Genomic DNA, 23341 nt, shown 5'->3' with positions numbered 1-23341 from the left:
CTATGAGCGCTCAACTGTGGCCTCATTATTGAGCTGTGCACATAGTCAGTATTACACATGACTTTTTTTGGATGCATTTCTGGCCAGTAATATGTACAATCCTCCAGTTGTTAGAACAGCAATGCACTAAAACAATTATAACCTTAATTAGATAGATTTAACATTCATTGTACAGATTGTGTGCTTTCTGATAGATTGTTGTATTTGCGTCTTTTCTACAGGGAGAACTGCGCTTTACTATCTTACTTTTGACTGACGTTCAGTTCTAGTTTGCTATAGGAGAATAATAACCGTTCATCTCTTGCTTTTCAGGAAAAATTTCATTATCAAGGCCTTTCCTGCAATCCAGCCCCAGCAATTTCCTGTAAAGGGAGAATCTCAACCAACCTGCAAGGAGCGCATTACCTGAGCAACTATATGGCAGCTGAAGCAAACTGTGAACATGAAGGTTAGTCTAACCAATGGGGCTTAATAACCAAATTCCATCAAGTTCCACATTAGACATCACGATCAAAATGCATAGTTTACTAGCTGTAAAATATGACTCCATAGGACCCATAGCAATATTAAAGACTCCCTCCGGTTAAAATTTGTTTCCTTTTGAACCTTGTTAACATGACTATATGCTATTCTCATATAAGGAAGACATATCATGAGTGAAATAAGCATTCAATGCTATGGCTGAGAACAAACTGCAGTCTGTCGATGACAGTCTCAAAAACAGAGACTCAGGAGCCTATCCTGTCTGCGTTTGCATTGGGGCTTCTGGTATCTGTTCAGAATGTTTCCAGTTTGATTCAGTTCTAAAACTTTCCATTGTGTGGTGTAGAGATTTACAGTGTTTGAGTCATAGTTGAGCTGGTGTGCTCGAGCTACAGCAAGTGGGGAGGACAGAGTAAAAAAAAAGAGGCAGGGACTTTGTAGATATACACATTATAAATTAGACAACAGTGTAGAGATACATTTACACTATTTTAAGGTACAAATAGATTGTTTTATGGGTAAAAAGGAAACATTTTGACACAAATTAGTTTTTAGGTTTTTTTTTCAATGCCTGGAGAGAGACATTTATGTAGATTTGAATGCCAAAATATAAGATTTTCATATGGGTAACTGATAGCTTTGAAAACATTAGTTAAATTTCTTGTTCTGCGTGGTTAACAGATATAGGAATGGTGATGTTGTTGTTGTTGTTAAAACGGACCATTCAAAGAGCAAAAAGATGTTAACTTCCTCCATTGTCAGTGATGCAGCTCTAGCAGGTCGTAGCTGTCCCCTGCTACAACAAGGTAGGGAAATCTGGATGTAACCTGAGAGGCAAGATGCAGGGCAATAAAGCTAAATTTGCGCCTTCTAAGGCTGTCAAGTCAAGAGGGTGGGTCAACACTTTTCCTTTCATTAACAAACCTCATTAACACAACCTGAACCCCTCAGACTGTGCTGTTTGCATTATGGAGATGATTCCTCATGAAAAGGAGCTTATCCATGCCTGAGATGGATGGATGCAGAAAATGTGGGGTTTAACATTGTCTGCTTTGTACAAGTGTTTGTATGAATATTTGATGAATGCCCATTTTTCCTGAGAAGAGATGTAGGCGGTACTTATGTACAAGTTTAGAAGATATCCTGAGGTCATCTGAATACATTTTGTGCCAGACATGCTAGTATGCTAATGATACTACTGATATGAATAACCATTTACTAATTATGTTGTTCCATAGCATGTAAGTGGGTAATTTACATAATGACTACAGTGCGTTCCACACTACATTGCATAACCTGTGACTTGTATACATGCCTGAACAGATGCCCTCTAGAAAGAGCTTGAACTGAGACATTTCTGCATGGACTTTAATGGATTATTGAGGTGGAAATTGTGTATATTGCAAAAAAACCCAAACTATTTATTTCTCTGAACTGGAAAGAAGAGCAGTTAAACCAAATATTAAAGTAAGGCATTGTTGCATAAGACTGGAAATGATGCAATACTTATAGGCGTCACTGAGCATTCTGAATGTAAATGAAAGGTACGGTTTCTATGCTATGACTCGTCCTTACGGCATATGGACTGAAATGTAGGCCGTTTTGAAATATGCATTATTCATGCATTTAAAAGAGCTAAAAGCAGGAAAAAAGTAGAGTGGGTAGTGTTTTAGTTTTTGACGAAAAAAAAGAAACAGACTTACAGATATTAGAGTAGATACAGCACCTTTGAGGTTTTCCTCTTTTATTGCTTTTTAACATTTAATAACATTCAGTTTACTTTGGTTTTTTTGATGATAGCTTACGGAAAAGGCTCTTTCATGTCAAAGTAAAAACTAATTTTGACAAAGCACTGTTAATTTATTAAAAAATATAAAATGTAAACACATCAAACTATTTATATTGACCATTATCCAGTGTTGAAAACCGCTTTATAGTTTGAGGACCCTTTAGAATTTTCGATATTTCTGCATGAATATGACCGAAAACACCATCACAAGGCTAAACATAGATGAGAACCCAATTAAACAAATAAGGCACAACTTTTACACTTGGTAATTATTACTGAAGAAGAAGATCCAGTATCTGTGAGTGGCAACTGGTCTGGTGTGATCCCCCTGTGCAACAAAATAAATTCCACCTAATGTTTCCGGTAACTGTTGTGGAATTATGTCGATGTCGAGAGAGGATGAGGAGGCAGACAGAGAGACACACTGGAGAGTCGGATGGCTTCGGTTGAGAATAAGGTTTACTGATGTCAGGAGAAGTGATACAACAAAGCAGCACATTCATGTGAGCATTGTAAGCATCGATTCTCCTGATTCTCTTTGACCTCTGAGTATATATTGGGCTCTGAGGAATGCCAGATTTAGATTACAATCTAACATGGGGAGAAATCATATGCTCAGGCTCATCAGACTGTAAGCAATATCTAATCTTGACCAGGTCAGGGAGTCCTGACATATCTTCTTCTTACAGCAGTTGTCTTTCTCATGTACATAGTAGCAAGAGAGAAGGCCTGAATGTGCTCCTAGCCTTAGTTCGGGAGAAGTAAATAGGAGCAGGGTTCAAAGATGATAACCTATAGGATAATTTGAGGTGACTCATGGGATCTATGGAATGATTTAAGTTGACTGCACTTGACAGTTGCAACCTATATGATGTCTTCAGCAAACAGCAACAAGAAAATCCCTTAGTAGAAGGGAAAAAGAGTAATTTTTCCTGTTGATCAGTCCTGCATCTCCAGATGGACCAATGTTAGTCCATTTCTTTGTACAGAACAACTTTAACTCTGTGAAGTTGGTTGGCTTCCTCACATAAACTGCTTGCATCGTTTCATTCTGCAACATTTCCATTGAATTCAAGTCTGGACTTTGACTTGGTCGTGATAGAACATCCACTTCATTCTTCTTTAACAATTCTTTGGTAGAATAACTTGTGCGTCTCGCTACATGACCTCCTTTCTCATGCCTTGACCTTTTCCTTCGTATGTTATAATTCATGGATTCAATCAATGATGGACAGTCCTTGCTCAGTTGGAGACACACAATGTGTCACTGCAGGAAAGGAGCGTTTTCCTTTCTTCAGACATAACATTTCTCATTCAAACCTAAATCAAAGATCTATTTTGGTCTCATCTGTCCACAAAACATTTCCCTGTGCATGGGCAGCAATGTTCCCCTTTTGCCATTGCAGCCCTGCTGAAAACACCATTACTGTTCAGTGTTCTCTTGATGGTGCACCAACAAAAACATTACCATTGTGAAAAGGGCTTTTAGTTGTTTGCAGTATTGCCTGACTTGATCTTTGTTCACCGAGCACTCTTGGGGAAGGTAACAATGCATTTTCATCATTTTGTGAACTGTGGATTGGTCAATGCCAAACTCTTTGAAGGTGATTTTGTAACCTTTTCCTGCGTGATGAGCTTTAACAACTCTTTATCTGAGGTTCTTCAAAATCTATTTTATTCATGTCATGATACACGTCCACACATGTAAAGAACAGATTTTGATTGATTGCTGCTCTTTAAATGAATCACAGTCACACCTGACTGCCATCCCACTGATTGAAAACACATAATTATAATTTGACCTCCAAATTAATTGCTAATCTTAGAGGTAGAAATCCTGTTCTTTAGGCAATATTGGTTAATTTTTCTTAAAATATAAAGGACCACATATATTTTTTCTTATTTGTTTCACTGGGTTCTCCTTATCTACTTTTTTGAATGTGTGAAAATCTCAGAATGTTTTAGACCATAATTGCGCAGCAATATCATAAACTTTAAAGGATTCACAGACTTTCAAGCAAATACTTTGGAAATCTGCAAATAGTGTTCGTGGCTGAATAAGATGTAATTAGTTGTAATGCTGCACAGTGATCATAAAACTACAGCAGTAGGAAGACCCTTCTTTCTTCTTACCATTAAGATCTTTGTCAGATATAATGTCTGCCATCTTGTCATGTTTTTGGTCCAGCACTTGCATTGTGTTTGTTTTTGTCTCAGTAATTTTCTTCCTCATTCTGATTTTTATATGCTGATTAAAATGTATGTTAGAAAAAGGCATGTTGGTGGAAAACTGTGAGGTGAAATTGTCACTTCACCTTTATTATTCAGTGTAATATTTATGATACTCTGCATGCTATTTTCTCTTATGTAAGGGAAAGTTCAAATCTACATTACAAACACATTGTTCCAGTGTGGATAATTCTTAGACAGTGATTAGAAAGTATAGAAACCAGCAGTGTTAATGAACTCCCTGAAGACTGTTTCTTGTGTAATTTAGGTGGGATTCAAAGTGCTGCCGTTTTGCTCGATCCTGCTGCTTTGGATGATTTGTGCATACATTGTGCATGCTAAATTTGTTGCCTTTGTTTTCTTGTCGGCACCTGCGTTTGTGTTTCTTAATCTGTCACTGAATAGACACTTTACAAAGGACTGCAATGAAAATTAGCCTGCTCACAATAACAGAGATGTTTCTTAATGTGGACTGTCCATAATGTTTAATATTATACAAGAAAAAGTTATGTCCATGTCTGACAAATGTTTAACCACTGCAGTGGTATTTTTGGCCCATGTGTGCTGGACGCAACTTTTTATGACCAAGTAAGTGTGCTTTTTGCAGAAAAAGCAACACTTCTATGCAGCCCCATACCCACAAAAAGTGAAATGAATGCAACCGGTAAGTGTGCCAGTTAGGTAAACTATACAGGGGGTTGCAGATCTAGACGGTTTGATGTCAGATGTGAGTCACTGGTTTGCATGGGGTCATTCAGTTGGCTCTTTAGTGTGACCTGGCAGGTGCCTTGTTAGGCCTTAATTAAGCCCCATCTGCTCTGCCTTTAGCTGGCACTGTCAGCACAGAGACCAATGATTATCAACTCCGACCTGGGAAGCCTTGCTGTTCACATCAGCTGCTTTATACTGCGGAGAGAAAGCATTAATTAGGTTATATCTACCCCATTACAAGTTATTAGTGCCAGGGGAGGAGGCATTTCTTCACCTTCACTACTTCAAAGTCACTGAACTGCTGCTCTAACTTTAAAATTGCAATTTAGGAGGCAGCAGACCTCCACGCATCCCTAACTAACACAGGCCTGAGTATAAGACAGTATTCTTCACTTGAAATTAGGTTTTAAAATAGTGTCGGTCATTTGATATATAATTGTCTATTTAGAGCATTAGATGTTGATTTTGAATAGACAGAGTTAACACGGTGTTCTACACAGACTGCTTCATGATGTTGCTAGGCTAGTGAGTGTTTCAGTGTCAAGGCTGGTTCATGTGTGCAGATTTGAACATACATGGACACATGCTTGCTTACATGCTTTCTGTGCAGACATGTGAGAAGGAGTCTACACGGACAGAAGCCTCACTGAATCCATAAACTGACCTTCAGTCAGCCATAAAAGTGTTTGGTTAGCACAGTTTAATCTTTGGGGGTTTCTGAAGGTTTGTGTACCATGCTTTGCTGCCCCAGGTGAAAGAAATCTATAACAAAAGTGAAAGAAGTTCATATCGTCTCCTAATGTCTTTACTGCAGAAATGAAGCAGAAGAAAAATCTGTCAAACAGCCAAACTGCTGTCACAGTTGATGAACTCAAAAAGGCAGTTTTAACTGTCAGAGAAAATGACTCCAAGCCTGTGACTGATAGATAAGATACACTAGATTTAATGTATTTCATGGTTCACAGGAAGGAAAAAGGATTCAATGTTGAAAACTTATTGGATTAATGGTATTTCAGGCAAACTTCACCAAAAAGATGATTGTCAAAGAGTTTGTTTATCCTCAAAAAATCTCATCTGTTGAAAAAAGAAGCGTCATCTATAATCAGGGACAATGCTGACTGTATCCACTACATTGAAAGCACCCCACAGCCCAACTTTATTTCTGAGGCTTAAACATGAAGCTTAACCCCAACCATAGAGGACAGATAATATGAAAAATGTCAGTTATTTGATAAAACATGCAACACCTCATGACATTGACTAACACCCATTTGGAACAAAAAATCAAACTAAAGTTAGACTAAACGTCAAAATTCCATAAAAACAAAAACACTAACTCTTGAGCTGCCACCAGGACAGTGCATCACCTGAGGCTTAACTCAACCCGTGACAATTTTTTTCTGCCTTGAGGAAACGTTTGTCATACTCAATTTTCCAATCCTCAGATACTGGAGGGACACTATTATTCACATATATCCATGTGGCATCGCTGTAGAGCCACTGCAGCATCAAGAAAACTTATTTTCTTGTCACTTCCATTGAATTTGTTGAAACAAGATCAGTTCTAAGATAAATTACGACACATCACTGTAGGGTAGTGTTTGATCCAATTTAGAAGATATAAAAGACAACAATTTCGCCCTTTAACAAAGATGACAGGTTCCTTCATGTTCGGTTCCGACACATCTGCTGAAAGCTGAAAGCAAAAAGCTAAAATTGAGACCCGGTCACAGCAAAAGAGAATGAAACCTACTGTCAGCTGTAATTGTGAGATGGACACTGAGGATGAAATAACTCAGACTGATTAGTACGCAAATGTATGCAAATTACATTCAAATGAGGAAACATAAGAAAGAGGCTGTACATTTAAATACTGGACAAAGATAACAGACTTGTCACATCAAAAGAATGGATCCATTTGTCCTGGAACAGAACAAACTGACAAAACAAAAGCAAAAAGAGACAATAAAGACTACATTTTCGAACATTTAGCTGTGGCCTTCACTTCGACTGATGTTGTAGAAGCGTCACCTCGCAGACATCACAGGTGATAATATTAGTGAGGTTGAGACCGAAAGTGACAGGCAATAAATGGAAAAAAAAAATCCAGACTGAAGTATATATGATGAGTGCAAGCAAAGACATAAGATCTGAGGGAAAAAAATTAAGGTCGGCTTAAATAATATCATTCATTTTAGACGTTTTTAAACCAGACAGTGGATCTTGACGTGATGTGTTCAAGTTTTCTGTTTTTTGCATACTGTGACATGTCTTTAATGATCAGTTAAATAATTTTGGGGTTATTTAAAGGTTGTGTGAGAATATTGAACAGTTAAGTGCAGGTTATGGAACTGGGCAGTTTTCAGTACTGTGATAAAGTTTACAGTTGTAGACGTATCTGGCCTGCATCAATGATCACCATTAGATTTGGATCAAGGGTTGCAGTCATGAATCTGAATTTAAGCTGCAATCTGATAGCAAATCAAATTATACATTTAAAATTGAGTGCTTTTAGTAGAGGTTATGCGCTGATTTCCAGGCAGTCAAACCTAGCAGGACATAGTAGGAGCCTGAAGGCCAGTTCCAGCAACAAGTGGGCAGAAGTGTACAGATACATTTTAAATCCTGCCAGCACAAAAACTCTCTCCAGAGAGGAGCTAGTCTGCCTTGGGCAAGCATTGGGAAAAATATTGATATATGCACAATGAATATTTATATACACACAAGTATTTACAAACTGCATAAATCTATAGTCCAGATTGAAATCTATGAATCTCAATGTTTGACGCATGTATAAGGGAAGACAACGAACCCTCCTGTGACATCAATCAGGTGTACTGTGTTTTTTTGTTATCGTAAATGAATACTACATTTACATAATTGCTAAAGGGGTTTTAACAGAATTAAATATATGAACATATGTTATTGACCTGAAAACCACAGCCAGTAGTTGCTCGGCTTGAGGAGTCAAAAGTGCCATTTTTTTTATGCTATGCAAAAGTTTGTGAATATGCTCACAAACAGGTGAAATACACATTTTATCTTTGTTTTCTTACTGATGTCAAGTTGTGTTGTTTAGCTATTGGTTAATGTAATAAGTTCCCTTTTCAAACCAGATAAAACCTAAGAAACTAGACCAATTTTCTAATTTGCAGTCATTATTTTTATTTAAAATGTGATCCAGATTAATGCCAGGATTATCCAGGTTCTACCTTTGTCCATGTACCACCTCTCCAACAATTCTCATGATATGTGACTTTATAGTTTTAGTGAAATCTCACTGACATACGGACAAACAGACAAGCGGCATTGAAAACATCCCTCCGCCTCAGCTCTCATCTTGGCAGAGGAATAAAGACACAAACGTTGGTGTCGCGTCCTCACTGAAGTCTTTCCATGCTTGCTTTGACATTTCACAGGTTTTTTGTGCTCACTGTGTAGAGCATTTATGTGGTTAGTAAACATCCATGCAGGCACCAAACATGGTTGAATTGTGGACACTTGACAAATACACTCACTGGCTACTTTATTAGGTACAGCTTGCTCGTAAAAGGCCGGAACCCCTTTTGCCTTCAGAACTGCCTTAATTCTTCGTGGCATACTTTCAACAAGGTGATCTAATGGATTGAGATCATTTTCAAGAAACCAGTTTGAGAAGATTTGAAATTTGTGACATGGAGCGTTATCCTGCTGGAAGTAGTCAACAGAAGATGGAACTCGGTGGTCATAAAGGGATGGATATGGCTAGCAACAATACTCACGTAGGCTGTGGCATTTAAATGATGCTCAACTGGTGCTAAGGGGCCCAAAGTGTGCCAAGAATATATCTCCCACACCATTACACCACCAGCCTTAACCGTTAATACACGGCAGGATGGATCCACGCTTTCATCTTGTTTACGCCAAATTCTGACCATCTGAATGTCGCAGCTGAAATTTAGACTCATCAGACCAGGCAACGTTTTTCCAATCTTCTGTTGTCCAATTTTGGTGAGCCTGTACAAATTGTAGCCTCAGTTGCCTGCTCTTCGCTGACTGGAGTGGCATCCGGTGTGGTGCTGCTGTAGTCCATCTTCTTCAAGGTTGGACATGTTGTGCTTTCAGAGATGGTATTCTGCATTCCTTTGTTGTAACGAGTGGTTATTTGAGTTACTGTTGCCTTTCTATCATCTCCAGCCAGTCTGCCCATTCTCCTCTGACCTCTCACATCAACAAGGCATTCTCGTCCACACAACTGCTGCTCACTGAATATTTTCCCTTTTTTGGACCATTCTCTGTAAACCGTAGAGATGGTTGTGTGTGAAAATCCCAGTAGATCAGCAGTTTCTGAAACACTCAGACCAGCCTGTCTGACACCAACAACCATGCCCTGTTCAAAGTCACTTAAATCCCCTTTCTTCACCATTCTGATGCTCGGTGTGAACTTCAGCAATTTGTCTTGACCACGTCTACATTGAGTTGCAGCAATGTGATTGGCCGATTAACTATTTGTGTACCAGATGTACCAAATACAGTGGCTGGTGAGTGTAAGGTCCCTCTTTTCTTTTTTTTTGGCCTTTTGTTGGCTTTATTAGATAGGTTAGCAGAGAGGCAGAAGAATGGGGGGAAGACCTGCAGTAAAGGGCCGTGAGCTGGAATCGAACACAGGGTGCTGCGTTGGTGACTATAGCCCCTGTTAATGGGTCGCCCGCTCAACACCTACCTGAGCACCCAGTAAGGTCCCTCTTAAACCTCCATCCCACTGATGAGTCACGACCTTCAGCCTCCCACTGACGCTGTTGTTGTTGTTGTGGACAATGAGAGCATGCATTAGTAAACATTAAAGCCACACTGGTACTAACAACTGACACTGCTGCACAAAGAACACAGTGCAGGAGATGGACTAAAGCTTTTAGCAGAGCTTCTGTGTTGGTGAGAAGCACATAAACCCTGAAAGGTAAGAGAAAAAAATCTGAAGGTTGTGTATTTTGTAAAGGATGTTGCTCAATGTTTAGTTTTTTGTTTTTTTGTTTTTTTTAAATGAAAATTACCATCAGTGAACTAAAGAGTATAACATCATGTTGCACATTTAGCCCATTAAGTCCACCTATAGATTACTTATTTTTGTGACATATTTTACACAGAATATTTCAATATTTTAAACTCATACTTCTCTGCAAGCTTTAACCACAAAGCTTTTATTTTCATCTTTAAAAATGTGCTGTCTGGAAGAATATTTAGATATGAAAATTTAACAAACAAGCTCAATATTTTTTCCTTTATCCACAGTAGCTTTTATTAAATGCCAAACAGGAGGAGGCAATTTGCTGGAGACTGTTGTCATTGCTTGTATTTGTAGCAGCTGGATGTGACTCACTGATATGTTTTGTATCATTTTGGACTGTAATTGAGCAGCATTGCACAGGGGAATGATATAAACAGTATCAAAATGAAATTGGGCTACATTCATTTTTTTTGTGTAGTGCTGGGCGATATGACGATACATATCGTGAGAACGATAGAAAAGTGTCTATCATGCCATTTCTCTTCTATCATTTCTGTCGTTTCTAACCTAATTTTATCAATTATTACAGCAAATATATCATTAAATAGCCTGCGACGATTGTATTAGTGTTTTCTTGTCATTATGCATACTCTAAGTTTATATAAGTGAAAATAACGAAGAATAAAAAAGATTTTTCGCAAAGAAACTCCGTCTTGTGGTTTTTGCGACATGACGCTGCTTTACGTTCTTTGATTGTCACGCGGGTTTGCGACATGCTTTATGTTACTTAACTCATGAGTGCTGAACGATGGACGCGCAACAGGTAGGGCTGGCCCGAATTTATGTATTCAGTTATTTTCAGACAACAGTAAAGCTCTTTCTCACACAGGAACAAGTTGTGTCCGGCTATGGAAACACAGCAGGGTCATTGTTAGTTTTGCTTGCAAGAAAACAGTACCAAATATCACCTGTCTAATCTTTTAAGACCGTACACTCAGAGTTTCTTTTTGTCCACAGATTATCCTTGTTGAGTTTGGAGGGTACATGTTGTCCTGCACGCCTCTGACCATCCAGCAGTGGGCGTGTTGTGTGTTCATCAGTTCAGGGGAGCTGCTGTGGGCACAGGTGAGACCAAAACCACAGTTGGTTCTGCTCTGAACAAACAGCCAAACATGAAATAGCAGCGTGACTTCTGAGAACAAATAGCGTGTACTGAGGAGAGGATAAAGAGGTGGATACATGGGGTTTGTGGCAGCAAACTGTTGCCTGTCACACTGCTGCAGCGTTGCCATCACGAGTGAATAATTAAATATCTATAATACGCGAAGCCTCATTTTTTCAGCTTTGGTAAAACTGTGGGAAATGTATATATTGATTCTTTTGTTCAGTTTCTGTAAACCTTGTTTTTCTGTGAACCTCAGCTGATCTCGTCCATCCCAACACCCCGCCTGAAGTTCCTGAAAGTGGTGGGTCACGGAGAGATGACAGAGGGCGGGCTTGAGCCTGACAACGTGGAGATGAGCGTGAGGAGACGCCAGCACACCTGGTTCAGAGGCCGGAGACGGCACCGCATCGACCCTCAGGTACGACCACACAAACTCTCAGGTCCAGCTTTACCACTGACTTCACTTCTGGTTTCACATCACCAGGAGTCCGTCTCACAAAGCAGGTTTAGTGAAAACTCTGAGTTTGTTAACCCTGAAATGAGTTAAACTCAGTATTTACAAAGCCTAAGGTCTCTAGATAGAGAAATCCTGCCTTTCCAAGAAAAAAAATAAATAAAAAAGCACGTATGTGAAGATTGGTGTAGGTGGATAATACTGTACTCAAACTCATCCTGAACCATCCCACTCAGGTTTAAACCATATGAGTGAGGAGAGGGCAGTTCTTCAGCTCCATCACTCTGCTTCTTGGTCAAACTGCCTTTACAGAGCCTGGAAGTGTATTTTGGGTAATTTTCCTGCTTGTTAAACAAATGATGGCATTTCAGTTTAATTCAATTCGGTTCAGTTCATTTAAATTCAAATCAATTCATTTAATTCAATTTAAAGGCCTCTCAAAATTTAAACAGAGAAACACAAAAAGTTAGTCAAGTAAATCAGATGGGATTGTGTGTTGTTGCAGAACACTGTAGTAGACATGCTGATTTAGTGTTGCTCTAATGTCATGCGCTCTTATGTCACGATTTAAAGCTGGTGACTCAGAAACTTTTTCCATGCAGCAGGGGGAACTCTTGGTGTTCCTCATCATCATGTTTGGTGACTTTTTTCAACTTCGCTCAAGAAAATTTTTGGGTTATTGAATTAATTTTTTTTTTGACCAACTAAACTTAGTGACTTAAAAGAATTACGGACAGCTGCTCTCTTAACTTAGCTGAGTGGTTCGAGCCTTATTTGGATTTACTACAGTGGCTGAAGCAAGGGGGACCACCTCGGCACAACACAACTGCTGGTCCAAACATATTATAAAAGAACAGAATTCCACAAATAAACTTTTGATGGAATTCGAATCTCAACTCAAAAAAATTATGCCAGCTGGCCACCTCATTAAGCTCATTACAATCCTCCAATAGTTTGCAATATCACCCAAATATGAGGAATATATTACTTTTTTTAAGTGTTATTTTATAATTTTGAAGTCTATACAATGCAGAGATCCGAGACATACTGAATATATTCAATCATAAATCCTGGTATATCTTTGTTGTTCCTACTATAAAAAGTCAGATGAGTCATTTTGGTTGTTTGGTTGGTTGTTTAGAGCCGGGTTCTGCTCGAGGTTTTTTTCCCTGTTAAAAGGGTGTTTTCCTTGCCACTGTCGCCTTTTGGCTTGCTCTGGGGGTCAGGCATATGGGTTCTGTAAAGCGTCTCGAGACAATTTGACTGTAATTGGCGCTATATAAATAAAATTGAATTGAAATTGAATTGAATTGGATATTTAGCATAGTATGCTGCTGTATCCTATCAAATGAATAAGTAATTTGAACTCCACCCTGCTGTTTTTTTTCACTTCCATAAATCTTTCATAGTCTTCAGCCAGATAATCAGATGAAATAATTAATCATAGCAAAGCGAGTTTGATATACGTTTGACATGTGATGAAGAATGTTGTCTCGGGTTTTCCACTGGTCTAAAGTGTTTCGTGGTCCAAGCAACTCTCAGCAGTTTCCACCTTGAAGGCCTGATTCACACAGTCTCATCCTAACAGGTGATGTTCAGATGTATCTGCTGTTTGAATTCTCTGAAGCACTGATGTCTTCTATGATCTGACGTACTGCTGATTTCTGAGGTCGGTAACTTAAATGAGCTCCTTGGTGTCTTGGTTTTCCTTTCCTGGGGCAGTCCTCAATGTGAGCCAGTTTCATCAGAGTGTTTGATGGTTTTTGCATGTGAAGAAAGTAAGGTACAAATACATGTGGAATGCTGATAAAACAGAAAGTGATGAGGAATTATTAGTAAGATCATTATATAACAGTGACATTTGGTAGTCTTAAGCTCCTTCAACTTTTCTTTTCACTGTGCTTCTGCCATGGAACATAATCTGAATTTATTTAATATTGAAAAGGCTAAAGCCATCCCAGGACGACTGACAAAAATACACCAACATGTTTCAAGACGTTTAGTTTCCTCTGTCCTGTTTCTTTCAGCTGCGCTACCTTGGACTTATTATCCATAACTGTGACAATTTGAACCTTTCTGGCTTCATTGTGGAAGGTGTGTCATGTTCTGGATGCTAAGTAGCTTACTAAGGGCAGAGATTTTAATTGGACCCTCTCAAATATCCACCTGATATCCCAGAGAGGAATTTATGGTTTAGCAAAGAGGCTTTGACTCACACGTCAACATAATTGGTTAGATAAGGTGCTGCTTTCTGCATGCCTTTGATTCCACAGCTCCTCTGACACTCACAATTACTTTCATTCTTGGCATTATTCAAAATATTTTCAGATAATAACCACGAAGCTTCAGCATGTGTACAGTATTTATAAAGCTGAAAGTAGGTACGAAGCCTGCTATATACACAGTGAAACTGATGTTTTTTTCAGTGGGAAAATTGACACATTCTACAAGTATTTCAAAACCATATGTGTTTAAATGAAAAATAAGCATGAAACAGAAATTTTTATATTTGAAATGGTGTTCAACATGTGGTGAATCAGTTTCACACATGGTTTTAAAAAGTCAGCACAAACTGAACATAAATCTTTCTTTATTTTTCATTTATGAATGCAAAGCACCTCTGTATCAAAGTTTTTCCTATTTTTAAAAAGTCTTATAATTATTGCCCTATATGTACACTAATATAAGAAGGACTGATACAGGGCACCTTAAGGTATGACAGCAGCAGCAGGGACACTCTGATTGCTTTGGTGTTTAAAGAACCAATCATGAATAAGTTGGGTTTTAATCAGGTCAGGCTTGTTTCATGTGGTTCCCTATCGTTCTTTTTCTCCTCTCTGGCTGCCACTTCTCTACTGGTAACAATTGCTCAAAAATACTTTAAGAATTAATTATAGAGTTGCCTCAAAGGCACTTTCATTTCCTATTATCTATAATAATCAGCCAAATTAGCATTGGTCTGACTCTTCAGATGTATGCTGCAAGTATAAGCTTGCAAAATTCATTTCCATTGCATTTAACGCTGCATTATATTCCCCTTCAGCCATCTGCATGTTACAGTTTTCACAATATTTTTCACTACAGTAAATAATAAACCTTGAGCATGTCATACCTCATAAGGCAGCTGTGCTTGTACATTCCACCAAAACAACACCCTCCGTCCCCCACACTATATTGCAAGGACACTGTTGCTGCATCCTGGGCTTAGCCCCGCCCAAGACGACATGCCTCTGAAAGGCGTCTTCAAGTGAGCAAAAGCCATTAATACTAATGTTATGTTTAAGCAATAAATATGAAGTGAAAGAGCAGTTTTGGAAAGACAATAAGCCTGATACAGTTTGGTACCTGTGGCAAGAAAACTAAATAAAACACAGCAATTTCATTTTCTACAAACCCATTTCAGGAAATGTAATGAAACCACGTGCAAAGGAACAAAAACAGACAGAGGAAAACGAAGGAAACTCCACTAATAAATTGGGTCTGATCTGTTGTCACAGAGACCCATCTCTCCTTTCATCTTGTCACTTTGACATCCCGACTCATTTATCTCCATTTATTTACCTGGTGAATGCAGAACCTCCTGAGAGGGTCATAAATCAGGACTCCAGCAAACACCTGCAGCCAGTTTTTGATGAAACAAAACCCACAGCAAAACCAAATTAAATCAACAACAATGAAACCTTTGAAATATCACGTCCTGTCACTCCCCAAACATCTCACTTTAGTTCACATTTTTAACTAAGGCTGATTAAATAAAACTACTGTTTTACATTATGCTGCCTTCATGGTTCTGCTGGATGTGACACAAACAGGAGATGAGCTTGTTTCAGGCACAGAGGGACAGACTGAATTCTTCTGGCTATTGTGTGTTCAAACTAACTGCATGAATCTAAAGCTCAGTGTATCCACGCTGAACTGAAATAACTCTTGTTTAAGTTGGACGAGCAAGAAAGACGAGGTAATTTAAAATTCAGTTCAAATTTTGTTTTTAGAGATGTGAGTGAGTCTGGAGGCTCAGACAAGGTTCTACTGTACTGAGGGGGTATTCAGACAGCAAGGGCAGCAGATTTCTGTGTCAGCTGCCCTCGTTTACCCCTAAACAGCAATCTACCAACAGGACATAAGCTGTATACTAACAGCGGATGCACTGACTGCTTATGTAACTAATTTCAAGACTCCAGAGGAACTGTATCTTCCTGTTTCATTGTATGACCTGCATCTAAATTTGCTCTAAGTTGCTTCTTAGGTGTCACCGTAAATATGCTGTAATTAGCAGTGCTTTGAGCTATTATGCTCAATTTTTGGCAGGTATAATGTTTAGTGCAGTAAACACAAAGCACAGCTGAGCCTGAGGAGTGAAATTGGCTTTAGTTGCGAGATATTTGATTTGATCTTAACTCTCTCATTTTGTTTTGCTCTAACCAAACAATCAACCAGTTTTCTTTCAATAGCCTACTATAGCTGCCAATTTGTTAGAATGAGTTTACATTTTAAACAATGACTGCAGAAATGTGTCAGTTTAAGGCGATTTATTTCTTCAAGTTATCTTACAACATGCAATATAGCTGTGTCAATTTCATCTGAGTTTGTTTCTGTTTTCCTGCCAAATTTTCTGTCAATATTTTCGGTGTCTTTTACAGGAAGATGGTGTCCTTGTTCTTCATCCTGTTTTTAAAATCCTGACTGACTCACCTGCCTCTCTAACTGAGGAAACTGTGAGAAATTATTCCAATACCAGACCTGCCTAAATTGATGAAACAATCAGCAGTGAGGAGCAACTGAAATCACCAACATTTAGAATAACAATTCATTGCCTGATAATGAATAGTCACGGGGATTCAAAATGTGGTAAAACTGAATAGTTTAGCATTTTGAGATATACATATATTTACCTTAATTAGTGTTAGATGAGATGCCACTCTCATATCAGTATGTTGAATGTTGGCTACCTTCCATGGTTCTGCCAAAAGTTAACAAAATCCACAAAAGCACCTCAGAAGCTCATAATTAACAGGTTTTGTCTTGTTTGTTTTAATCCATACAAAAACTAAAGCCCCATTCTGACAGGGATAAAATGGGACAAAGTGGGATAAGTGTATAAAGTAAGATAAGCCAACTTATACTTTAGCTCATCATTCCAGAAGCAAATAAACACAAATCAACTTCCGTAAATCCACTTGGAAATTATAGAGGAAAAAGACACTTTAGTACTTACAATCATCACTTTTTTATTTTTTCTTCAGTAAAGTAAACCAGTTACAGCTGATATATAAAAAGGAACTTTTAGTAGCTTAATTCTACTTATATTTAAGGACATCAATGCACAAAAAAGTAAATAGACATTAAAATAATCTTTAAAAAGCATTACCTGCCTGTAGCTGATATTATAGCAGCCCAGTGATCAGTTCACAGCCAGTGTAATTTTATTTCCACTGTCATTTTGGCTTCCAAATAGACCAACATGCTGGTGGCAATATTTTTCTCCATTTTCATACAGAAGGAGACTTTCACACTGAATTGATAAAATGCAAGAGGACAGGGTTAAATTCATTATGGTCTGTCATTTTGGCTATAATTGTTGCTGAAAAGGCAGTGTCAAAATTTGAATTGGATTAAAACTGCTGATTCTGAGAGGCAATGTTAAAAAAACTGTCACACAACTGTGTGCGCTACATAGTGAGGTGGGTTTACTTTTTCATCCCACTTCTGACGCCAGACATTATGGGGATCTCATTCATAAAGTTGGAAGAAGATAGATGTAGATGGAAAATGGCATGATTTATTTTGCTGGATTCTCAAGCTTAAAAAATAAACAGAAAAAATATCTTATGTGAAAAAATTCTAATATTACAAAAGAGATATATTCAATTACTCCACTATCTTTCAAAAAGATATGTAGGAAGAATTCACAATCGCCTATGCTTCCTAACTGGACAGTTTGATGTGATATACGTGATATATGTTATACTGTGAAGATTAAGTGTTTTCCTTCATTTTTTTAAGCAATATATATACTTACATAATTATTATTAATAAGCACATTTTCTTGCAAGATGAAATGTTTACAATTTTTGAAAGCCATGCATATTTTACACAATATTAATAATTAATCTTTTCATATATTGTCCTTCAAGCATAACAAGTATGGTTGCGAGAATTAATATTCCAAGCAAAGTGCATCATTATGCAGGATACATGACCATTCTAGCATACAGGAACATACCATTTAACCAAGAAAAATGTACAACGCACTCCACAGATATAGTAAGTGAACATCATATTTGTATGAATGAAAGTGCAAACCATTAATGTCAAGGTTTATCAGCAATTCAGTGAGAATGAAAGGGAGGAGAGGAATATGTGGTGAGTGAGTGTGACACAGTGACAGATCTACAGTAGTCCTTAAAGAAAAAAAATCCCTTCTAGTGTGGTTTTAAATGGCCTTTCTGTATTGTGATCATAAACCTGCATTAAGTTATTTATTTATTTATTTATTTATTGCGATAACGTCCAAGCAAATCCCTGTGTGCAGTTGTTGTGGTGAACTATGTTAGCAATTGAACAGTTTTTACACGGTGACGGTGTTCATGTTCTAATAACTGCAAGCCCAATATTCACTGTCCTGAGAGATCTATTTTTGGTTTCTACCAACCCATGACGGAAATATCACCTATCTGACTCTTTAGCAGTTAAATTTTCCATTTTTTTTTTTTTATCACCTCTGACTGTGTCTGTCCACTCTTTCTTGCTGGGCAGGTAGTGTACAGTGAGTTTATACCTGCTGCTGCTGGAAAGCATTCTGACCAGTGAGCCATAAGGTAAAGTTGCGCCCGTTTAACCAAACGAGACACTTCCAAAGGCAGCAAGGAATTTAACTTTATCCACTGACATCTATTTTTAACATTAAAATACGGATTGCTGTTGTTATGCAAGTTTAAGGTCATAGATTTCTGCAGTTCTTGTGAAATTTTTCCAAAACATTGCTGCAACAACTTGTACCAGCTGATTTTGAGCATGTTTAGTGTAATAGGAGTCCCTTTCACTGGACTGTCTGACTGACTGAATTTCTTGTCAAATTAGGACCCACATTTAGAGTTAACATGAATGTTTTTAGAAGTTTTTTCCAGGTGGTGCTTTTAGCATTGGGAGGTTTTATGAATTCTGCCCTAAGTATGGGATGTATTAGACAGTTGGTTCTGTTAGTCAAGATGCTGAATGCATGAGAAATGTGAACACTCTGAGCCACTTGGGCCAAAGCATCTCTAAGTACCTCAATATGGATAAACTACGACCTTAAGATGTGGTGTTGGGGGATTGCTGGAATTTCTGCTTGGACTGCTGCTGACATCTTGATCCCAGACACCACAGATGTCTTGTAAAGTCCACATATTAGGGGATCAGAAGTGTGTTGGAAACACATAGACCAACAACATTCACAGGGAGAGGCTGTCATAATGTTCTGGCTCCACAATGATTTTTAGGTTGTAAGTGCAAGGTGTAAGGGTTGTGCTTTGTTTAACGTTAAGCATCCTAGTGGCTGAATTTTTCTGTCAGACCTCAAAGGAATATTCATGTAATATTATTGATGCCTTCCTTCCCTGGTTTGTTTTTGTTCTTTGACTTTGTTTTTGCATGTCCTTGTATTGAATTTTGATTTGGTGTCTTTATCTTTTGTAAATCTGGTCATGAAAGTTTTCAAAATTTGATCAATGTTATTTAAGAATGACTCATTAATTCTTTAGTTTATGTGATAAACTGAAGAGATATGACTTCACAGCACAAAACAGGAGGACTCAGTGGCATGACGCAGAGACAGGTTTTAAAAAATGTAAAATATTCAGATAGGTTTGGTACAAATGTAGTTAGTGAAAAGGCAGCAGTATCTGACAGGAAGCAGACAAAGGTAGGATCTAAAAGTTAAACAAGCACAAGACAATAAACACCAGAAAATTAAATGCTAGGAAAAAAAACAAAATAATGAAATGTCTTACACAAAGGCAAACTGGAACTGAAAAAAAGGGAACCCATAGACAGAAGCCTCATCAAAACACACGGGTATTTTTTTAATTGGAGATTTTCCTCTTTCAATAAAAACACTATTTTGAACTAAGTTTCCTCATGTAAACAAGGGAGATGATGTCAGAAGTCTAAAAAGATTTTCCTTCTCTGCATGTCAACGCTGCAAAAGAAGTTTCTAACTATCTGCACCAGGAGAGAGTTTTCCAAAACATAAGTTGTCAATAACCTGAAGTTGTATTTGCAAGTGGACAAAAGGACAAAAGGCCAAAATGCATTTATACCTGGGACCACAAGGCCTAAATATAAGCTACTGGGGATGGAAGGGTATTAAGGCAATCACACAGGTGGACTGCTTTTCAAATCACATACTTGTATCGGCTTTCAGTGTTTTCTACAGCCTTACAAAATACATACTGTTGTGTAGTATGTGCACAACTGGGACATACTCTTTGTCATAATATTATGTCTTCATCTGTACAGTATCTTGCTCATAAATCCATTGCAGTCTGTAGTGCAAAATAAGAAGTCATTTGTTTGTGAGCTCTGGGTATCTCAAATGTGTTTATACTTGCATTAGACAGCATCTGCTACTGTGCAAAGGATTGTGGGTCAGAAAAAACAGAAAAATATACACAAAATGCATCCAGATGTAATTTGATATCCTGGTATTTCTGGCATATTGCATTGGACATACTATGCATTGGGACATAGTAAATCTATTTGTGCAACAGTAAATATTTTGGTATTGGAATGCATTAGTGGGAAAGACACAAGGGAAGGAGGTTAAGCTTCTGAAACAGAAGTGAGTTTTTGAAACAAAACAGTAAGAAATAATGAATAAATGACTAGAAATAAGGAATGTGTGTCCTAAGGAGCTTTCAGATGAGCCTGGTGTCTGATTCTTTTGATGAAACTCAAAGGTTTAGAGCAGTTTTATGACTCATCTTCTGACCTCTTTGTAGATTGAGCGAAGGAAACAGATCACACAGTAATTGCATCACAGTCACTTGTTTTGTCCCTCTTAAGCAGTTTGTGAAGCCATGTGTAAGTAATGGAAGTACTGCAGCAACAACATTAATTCCCACCAAACATGATGTCTGTGTTGGATGTGAATCGGTCAGTCACAGATTAGGTTTGAGAGTCTTTTTATATGAGCTGACCACCTACAGGGAAGCCACGATTCCATTCCACTTTCTCTCCTTTGCAGCAAAATATATCTGAATAAATCCAGCTGTCCTGTTAGTGTGGTAAACTCCAGATAATGACATGGCAAAATTCATAGAGTGGCCTATTCTGAAAGTGCACAGGTGCCTTCTGGCATCAAGTCTGTGTTCATGTATTTACATTTTCTCCAGAGTGGTTCACGATTAGTATAAAATGAGAAGAGTGAATGAATAATTACACTGTATGAAAAGGAGCTAAAAATTCATCAGTGAGATGCAGCAGAGTGACTCAGATAAGTGGCTAGAATTAAACCAGCAGGACATTAGGGGGCACAAAGTTTGAGTCATTCTTCTTCTGAGACCAGACTCTTTCTTGGTGTCAGTGGTTTTTAACGGTTGCTGATTGCTCTTCCCAACAGAGTAGCTTTCAAGGGCTGCATCAGACACTCAGTTGCCTGTGAATCGATACTGCGTCGCTGATAAAGCTCACAATGCTCTGAGAGAAAGTTGCAATGATTTTTTTTTTCATCATTTCTAAACCTCCGGAAGTGTAATACAGTGCCTCTGACAGTCTGTAGAGAGAGAAAGGTCCAGACTCCACAGCCTCATATTGAATCCTGTTAAAACTAATTAGTTTGTTAATTCAATAATTGACAAATGGAAACCTGTAATTTGGAGTTTTACTTTCCACTTTCCACTGCTGAGTTTCACTTATTTGCACCTAATACAATTAATTTAAATAAAGCTGTCACATTCAGTGTAAATCCACTTTAGCACTGGGCAGTTGTATAAGTGAAACTATAATGAAATAGTTAAGCTATCAGTAGTTAAATAGTGTTTCTTCCTTCCGGCAGAGATTACTACTATCAACTACTCTTGCATCCATTGTCTCTCTGCTTCTGAGATATGTTTATAGAGCTCATTATTCCAAAATGCAGTCAAAAACATTTGGTGTTGAAAGCATTTATATACATCAGGTCTCACACAAAAGCCACTAGTACAAATCAGCTTTGTCAGGTTGACTATAATTGGGCTTTTACAAGGAATACCTTACAGAGGTTTAGAGCAAATATCTTTACCACCAGCCCAGCTTTACATTTACCACATGGCTGAACTATATAAAAAAGGAGCATTTCAGTGACATTTCTGAAATACAAAAATGAATGTTTGGGTGCATGCCCTTAAGCCAAAGAGGGATAACTGTTTGCTAAACCTGGGGAGCTGAAAGTGTGTTCAACGCAGTGATAGGACAACTAAATCAGGCTTCGGCTGTTAGCCATGACTGTGTACAGAGGCATCTGTGCAGCTGCAACACTGTGACACTAAATCTGTATCGACACAAGCTGCTCTAAAGCTCCCTGCAGCACTGATTATTCTGCCATGAGATATGGTGAGAACACGCACAAAATTGACATCCAATACATCTTAAAGTCAAAACTGGTTTTGCCAAACTTAAAGCTTATTAAAAATCCCTCTGATTTCAGTAATTATAATAAGTGTTCAAAAACCAACATGTAGTGCTTAGTTTGTTTTGAAAAATGGCAGCAGTGGGATCCTATAGGATTATATCAAAATTATTGCTGCAAGTATATGCCAGTGTAAGAACCTCAGTTGCCGTTTAGAACATGCACCTGTAATCTGATGACAGATGAACATGTCGATGGCTAATTATCATGTTACGCACATGTCTTAATGAACACAAAAAAAAGGAAGACACGGCTGCTGTTGATTTGAGAGGCACTTAGGTTTCAGTTAGATCAAGCTGATTGGTTGTCTGATGAGATTACTGAGCAGCCATGTTCACTCCCTCTAGACGGCTAAATCCATCCACAGAGGCAGTGAGCAGATGGGAATGTTGACCGCGGGGAGTTTATTGGTGATCATGTTTATCTCATCCTTCATGCAGCTCATCATCTGCAGTGAGTAGGCCAACTCGCATCAACGTCACACATGACTTTTCAAACTTGTTTGCTACTTGTCCAAGTCTTGATAAGCAAGGTTTGATATACATCATAGCATTAGTTTGTGTATCTCACAGACTATATATAAGTAAGCAATGTCACCCATTGGCTTGTATTGTAGCTGAGAATGACTATGTGAATGATGCTGTTTTTTCCAGTTAGGGCCAGAACCTTTCAATATGGGAAGCAGAGTGGAGCAGGATTTGTGACTGGAGCATAAATTCAGTGGGAAAAAAACATCATAAATATGCTAGCAGGCAAACCTACTTATCACTAAAATTGCACATGAAATGAATTCAAATCAGAGGACCATAAAAAAAAAACATTTACTTAAAGGAAAAATGTATTGGACTCCATCTCTCTGAGCATATGTTGGTACGATT

At 38.1% G+C, this 23341-nt stretch overlaps 1 protein-coding gene across 1 annotated transcript in view; it reads left to right on the top strand.

Annotated features, from left to right (window-relative positions):
• The first annotated feature begins 11653 nt into the window (after window positions 1-11653).
• The window catches only part of plekhf2 (pleckstrin homology domain containing, family F (with FYVE domain) member 2), an 81844-nt gene continuing 70156 nt past the window's right edge, over window positions 11654-23341 (top strand). Inside the window, exon 1 of the mRNA XM_035957620.2 lies at window positions 11654-11779. The gene's annotated coding sequence lies outside the window, so the exon portion shown is untranslated. The remainder of the gene's footprint in view (window positions 11780-23341) is intronic.

Source organism: Amphiprion ocellaris, chromosome 9 (genome assembly GCF_022539595.1).
Source record: "Amphiprion ocellaris isolate individual 3 ecotype Okinawa chromosome 9, ASM2253959v1, whole genome shotgun sequence".
NCBI classification, from domain to species: Eukaryota; Metazoa; Chordata; class Actinopteri; family Pomacentridae; genus Amphiprion; species Amphiprion ocellaris.
This window is presented reverse-complemented; position numbering and strand designations above follow the sequence as displayed.